General features: G+C 37.7%; 1 long non-coding RNA gene across 1 annotated transcript; it reads left to right on the forward strand.

The window, feature by feature from the left end:
• Positions 1-232: 232 nt before the first annotated feature.
• Positions 233-5,849, forward strand: LOC146885664 (uncharacterized). Its single transcript, XR_014995634.1, has 2 exons — positions 233-5,165; positions 5,252-5,849. It is a non-coding gene; the product is annotated as an uncharacterized LOC146885664 (long non-coding RNA).
• The last annotated feature ends 248 nt before the right edge of the window (positions 5,850-6,097 follow it).

Here is a 6,097-nt window from a genome sequence, read left to right on the forward strand (position 1 = left end):
TTCTCCTATGTCCTTTGTGTGTTTAAACCCTTAGGCTTATTGATGAAGATCACCCTAAGGCCTCATGGCTTGGGCCATTGGCTAGGCCCATTTCTTTTAATTTCTTTTAAGTTTCTTTTATTTTTAATTAAATAAAATTAGTTCTAATTGGGTTTGTTTTGCTAAATGCAGCCCATTTTTCCAAGATGCCAATTATTGAAGTATCTGGCATTGGATCTGCGGCCCAATTCACCACACAAATGCTTTCCATCAAGATCCAGCTTGTTGCGCAACGGTGGCTGCTTTCCTTCTCCCGCATCAATCTAATTGGGCCCGAGCCCAATTTAACCAAATCTCTACACGCATGAATCCAATCAGCAGCCAACTTCATTTGATGATTCTCCAAGGCACGTCCATCTTTGAAGATAGCGTCTTGATGGGCCTGAAGTCTAACAACCCAATTCTCCTTTTAACTCCCGCATGGCCTGCTGTTTCCAGCTGCACCTTCACGTTTCTGCAGAATGACCCAACATATGCTCATGGCGCTGCTAGGGTTTCTCGTCTTGAGCTAGGGAGTGCGACTCACGCCTTTCTCTTCTTACCATCACGCGTTTAACCTTTGTAGCTAGGGCTTCTATTTCACGCCTTCATCTCTGCCGTTAGGATCCTTGTTAGATGACGGTTTTCCTTTCTTTTCTGTTTACTTCCGTTAATGGCTGCCTTCACCTATATAAAGGCAGATCCATCTCTGTAACAGATTAGCTTTGATGAATGAGAGAGATTTTAATCCCCTTTTATCTTAGCTCACCTTCACCGAGAGTAAACCCTAGAGTGACCTCGCCGGTGAGATTCCGAACACCATAATCACCTTCCGCTGCCTGTTTGGTGGATTTCCACCGAATAAATCCATGTTTCACGGCCTTGCATCGTGATTCTGACAAGAGATGCGGCTTCGTGCGTCCATCATGTGGTAATCAGAGCTCCGGTTTCGAGCTTGGAGCATGGAGGTCTTCCAAGATGAGTATCTATATTCCTATTTCTTCTTTTTCTGTTCGATTCTGTCTTGTTCTTGTTTGATTGAGTTCTTGCGTCTCTGGTCTCGAATCTGTGTGCTGAATTTTTTTTTGCTGAAATTGATTCAAAATATATTGTTCCGATTGCCTTGAATCAATTCTGTGATGAAATATTTAGATCTTTCATTCTGTTGCTCCATTGCTTGTCAATTAGGTTTGATTTCATTTTTTTTACCTAGCTTTGAATTTTAAACTCACTGTTTTGTCATAAGTTTTGTGTAGCCGTTTTATCTGTTGTTGCTTCCATAGAATTGTGTGTTGTTAACTGTTTCTGCATCAGTTGTGCTGAGTATGTTTAGTTTCCTGTGTGTTGTGGAGTTCATATATTGCTACTAGATCATTAGCAATTATTCTGCAGTGCATATTGATACTGTTCCTGTGTAATTCTGCTAAAATAACTACTGGTTGCCTTGTTCTGTTTTCTGAAATCAATTTGAAGTCCAAATGCATCTGTGTTCATTGTTTCGTATCTTCATGTTCATGATCGAGGTGTATATGTTTGGGCCAATGATGCTTGTCAATTGAACCAAATCTGTTTGATTCCATATATGTGCTAGATCTGTCTTTGCTCAGATTAATCCAGTGGAAATCAAGTGGTTTCGTTGATGTCTAGGCTGACTTTGAACTAGTGCAGCTTTTATCTGGCCATATCACTTAATTTGATTCAAATTGTGGTTGGAATTATGTCTCTGTTGTTTCTATTAGGCTGAGTCAATATTGTTTTCCGATTTTGTTGCTTTGTATGAGCCAAATCATTAGTCCTGTCCAAAGCACCCATGATTACTCCACTGATTCTGTGACACTCCAATCAATTGAGTGTTGCTAGCCTAACTTGTTTTGACAAAATCTGGTGTTTTTTTTAATGTTTCTGACCATTTGCTGCTGTATTTCATGTTTCTAATTGTATGCAAATGTTGATTTGGCCATGGGCGTATATGTTGTTGGCAGCAATCTATTATTGTTGAAACTGGATTCTTTCTTGTGTTGATTTGATCCATAAATGTGTAGTTCATCTTTTCCATTTCTGTGACATGTGATGTGTGATTCTGCTATTCCATTGCACTAGTAGTTCTTTGTTGAGTCTTGGTTGATATCTGAATCTGAATTGAAACTGCATCTGTTTTCAATCATGTGTCTGCTTAATCACATTTTGTTGATCTATGATTACTAGCCTAGAGTGTGTCCTTATCATTTCCTTGCAGTTTCATATATCTTCCTTGTTTGTGCTGGACTTTCAGTTGATTTCAATTCAGTATCTTGATTCATTGATTCAGTTTGTGTTATTGAACTTATTATAATTTCTGAATCAAACTGAACTCTCTTGTTTCAGGCTCTGTTTTGAATCCATGAGTGTGGTGAGATGTTGTGATGTCTTGTCCGAGACTTTACTTGGTAGATTATCCATATTTGTGTGGAGTTCAATGCATGTTTTGAATCCAATTGTTTGTTTGGTATCCTTACTTGTTGCTTTGATGCAGTGTTCATTTTGGCCATATTATTTGTTTTCCGTCAGTTTGTATCTATTTTGCTAATTTGTTCTTTGACCATGGTGTTTTCCTTGTCTGCATAAAGCTGGCTTGCTTGATCACTGCTTTATGGTCCTGGTTCTACATTGACCTAGTCTTTTCTGTTGTCTTGTATGAGTCTGTTTGAATTTTTTAGTTGGATCACTTGTTCTTGTCATATGCAATTGTCCATTGATTTGGTGGTAGAAAATTAACCTTTGTATGAACTGTTCTTCCAGTTTTTCAGAATTGAAAAAAAAAATCAGTGAAAAATGCAAACCTGATAAAAAAAAAGGCATCTAAACGAGCATGCAGCAAAACAAAGTCTGTATTGAATCTGCTAACATTGTTTGTTTCAGCAGCGTGAAAATAGTGGAGCACAGTTCACATAGATACTACTTTCTTTTTCAATGTCATTTGCATATGCTCTTGATTCAACTTGTTTGTTTTGAGTCTTCTTGATTTTAGTTTTTTTTAATCTTGTTTTAGACACATTCCTTAAGTTCTCCTTTGTGTGCTATCCTTTGTTGATTTGCCTTTTTCTTGCTTGTCCTTCTTGTTATTCAATTGAGTTTGTCCATTTATTTCTATCACTTGATGTTGTCCAATTCTTCCATTTGAGCTTTTCTTGATTTTCTGCTTTATTATTCTTATGTGGAAGACCGTGAGTGATCTTGGTTCATTTGGCTTGAAACTCACTGATTTGGCAACTTTGTAGGTGATTACCTTTCTCTTGAAGGTAGAGCTGAAGGAGGAACTGTGAGGAAAGACACTTGAGTGGCTACCCGAGAGAAATTGAGGAGTGAGCTGGGATTTCAAAAGAGACCAAACACTTGAGGGCAGGCTGGACCGAGAGCAAACTGGTCCAATTCCAGTTGCAGATTTCTTTTTGTTATCACAGAATTTTGTGTATTTTTTTTTTCTTCTTTTAGTTTCTGTTAATTTGCTTTGGAATGGGAAAATGCATTATTGCAATTCCATTCCTTAGTTGTTTGTAATAGTTTTTTTTAATCGTGTAGTGTGACGTTATCAAGGGGTTCCAAGTGCCACTTGATTCTTCACTTAGGAACACTTTTCGTCTAGTTTATGTTTTCTTGTTTTTTATGTTTTCTTGTTCTTTATGTTTTCCATGTCCAGGTAATGTGTGTTATGCATGTTGAAATTTATGTTTTACGTCTCTGTGATATCTAGGTGCAAATCTTTAAACACTTAGTTGACTTTTCTTTGGTCATAGGATTTCACACACTTTGAAAATTGTTTTTTTCACAATCAAGATCTGTTTTGCTGGGAAATTTTATTGAGAATTTTTGTGAAAGAAATTTAGAGATTTCTGGCTAGGAAAGGTTTGGTTTCTAAGCTTGTTCATGAGACTCACCTCCCTTTCCTGGGAATATCTCTAGAAATCTTTTCCTTTATATTCTCTTTATAAATTTCTGAAGTTTCTTTGTGAAATAAATTGTTTGATAAGTGTTTTTGACAAGATGAGTTTTCATTCGTATAGAGGATTGCATTTAGGTAGTCATAGTGAGGATAAAATGCATCATACACATCAGAGTACATTCCCTTTCTTTGGTGAGGACATAAGTGCATTATCATACATATCTTGGGAGAGGGAAATAGATGATTTAGTGCATTTATTCCATCTTAGACATAGTAAATACTATTTTCTTACTTTGTGCATTTCTAGTTTTGTAGGACATGCAAAAGAGTGGTGGGATTATAGGCAGTCTAGAGTGGAAAAAGTAAGAAAATCTCCCATTCAAAATTGGAGTGAGATGAGAGCATGCATGAGAATAACATTCATACCACCTTCCTTTGATTTTGATCATGAGATAGAGAAAACGAAAATTGAGATAACAAGGAGGAAGGAGGAAAAACTCACAATACTCTTAAGAGATATGAGGGAGTTAGAAGAAAAGGAAAGAATAAGAATTCTGAAAAGAGAGCAAAAAGAAAGAGAGAAATTTGAACAAGAATTGAGAGAAGAAGAGGAACAACAAAGAAAAGAGAAGGAGGAAAAAGAGAGAAGGGAATTTGAAGAAAAAGAGAGAGTAAGACAAGAGAAAGAGTTTAAGAGAAAAGAGGAAGAGATTGAGAGAAAAGAAGTAATGCTTAGGGAAGTAGAGATACAACATCCTATAATTTCTTGCATTGACCTCAAGGGAGTAATTCCATCTTTCAACTCTTTTTTATTTGTCGTTAATGCTTCTGTCTTAGTTCTCCCTAAAATTTGTTTTCCACCTTCACCAATCATTTCATACTCCTCAAAAGAGTTGCGAAAATTAACCTTTCACTTAGAGTTACCTTTTAGGTCACAATTAAGTCAAAGGGAAAATCAATATTTTTGTAAAATGGGCTTAATTGAAAATGTTTTTAAACATGACAGCCCATCTTCATGTATCTTCACAAAATATACTCTGCATGAAATCCAAAATTTTAATGAAATCTTATTTGATGACTACTGTAGATGTATTTTTGATCCAGGAGGAATTCAGCTTTTAATGCTGTGGGCCTTAATCAACCTTCTACATCTGAGGACAGATCCTCTTCAAGAGGGAGGGGATGATGAATATCACCCTAAGGCCTCATGGCTTGGGCCATTGGCTAGGTCCATTTCTTTTAATTTCTTTTAAGTTTCTTTTATTTTTAATTAAATAAAATTTGTTTTAATTGGGTTTGTTTTGCTAAATGCAGCCCACTTTTCCAAGATGCCAATTATTGAAGTATCTGGCATTGGATCTGCGGCCCAATTCACCACACAAATGCTTTCCATCAAGATCCAGCCTGTTGCGCAACGATGGCTGCTTTCCTTCTCCCGCATCAATCTAATTGGGCCCGAGCCCAATTTAACCAAATCTCTACACGCATGAATCCAATCAGCAGCCAACTTCATTTGATGATTCTCCAAGGCACGTCCATCTTTGAAGATAGCGTCTTGATGGGCCTGAAGTCTAACAACCCAATTCTCCTTTTAACTCCCGCATGGCCTGTTGTTTCCAACTGCACCTTCACGTTTCTGCAGAATGACCCAACATATGCTCATGGCGCTGCTAGGGTTTCTCGTCTTGAGCTAGGGAGTGCGACTCACGCCTTTCTCTTCTTACCATCACGCGTTTAACCTTTGTAGCTAGGGCTTCTATTTCACGCCTTCATCTCTGCCGTTAGGATCCTTGTTAGATGACGGTTTTCCTTTCTTTTCTGTTTACTTCCGTTAATGGCTGCCTTCACCTATATAAAGGCAGATCCATCTCTGTAACAGATTAGCTTTGATGAATGAGAGAGATTTTAATCCCCTTTTATCTTAGCTCATCTTCACCGAGAGTAAACCCTAGAGTGACCTCGTCGGTGAGATTCCGAACACCATAATCACCTTCCGCTGCCTGTTTGGTGGATTTCCACCGAACAAATCCATGTTTCACGGCCTTGCATCGTGATTCTGACAAGAGATGCGGCTTCGTGCGTCCATCACTTATCTTCCATCCTTGGAAGTGTGAGGTCTATCAATTTCCACTCCATCTTCTTATCTGTTTCCGTTTTCTT

This window comes from Vigna unguiculata, chromosome 6, assembly GCF_037176805.1.
Source record: "Vigna unguiculata cultivar grain cowpea cultivar isolate G323 ecotype 2 chromosome 6, ASM3717680v1, whole genome shotgun sequence".
Taxonomy (NCBI): domain Eukaryota; kingdom Viridiplantae; phylum Streptophyta; class Magnoliopsida; order Fabales; family Fabaceae; genus Vigna; species Vigna unguiculata.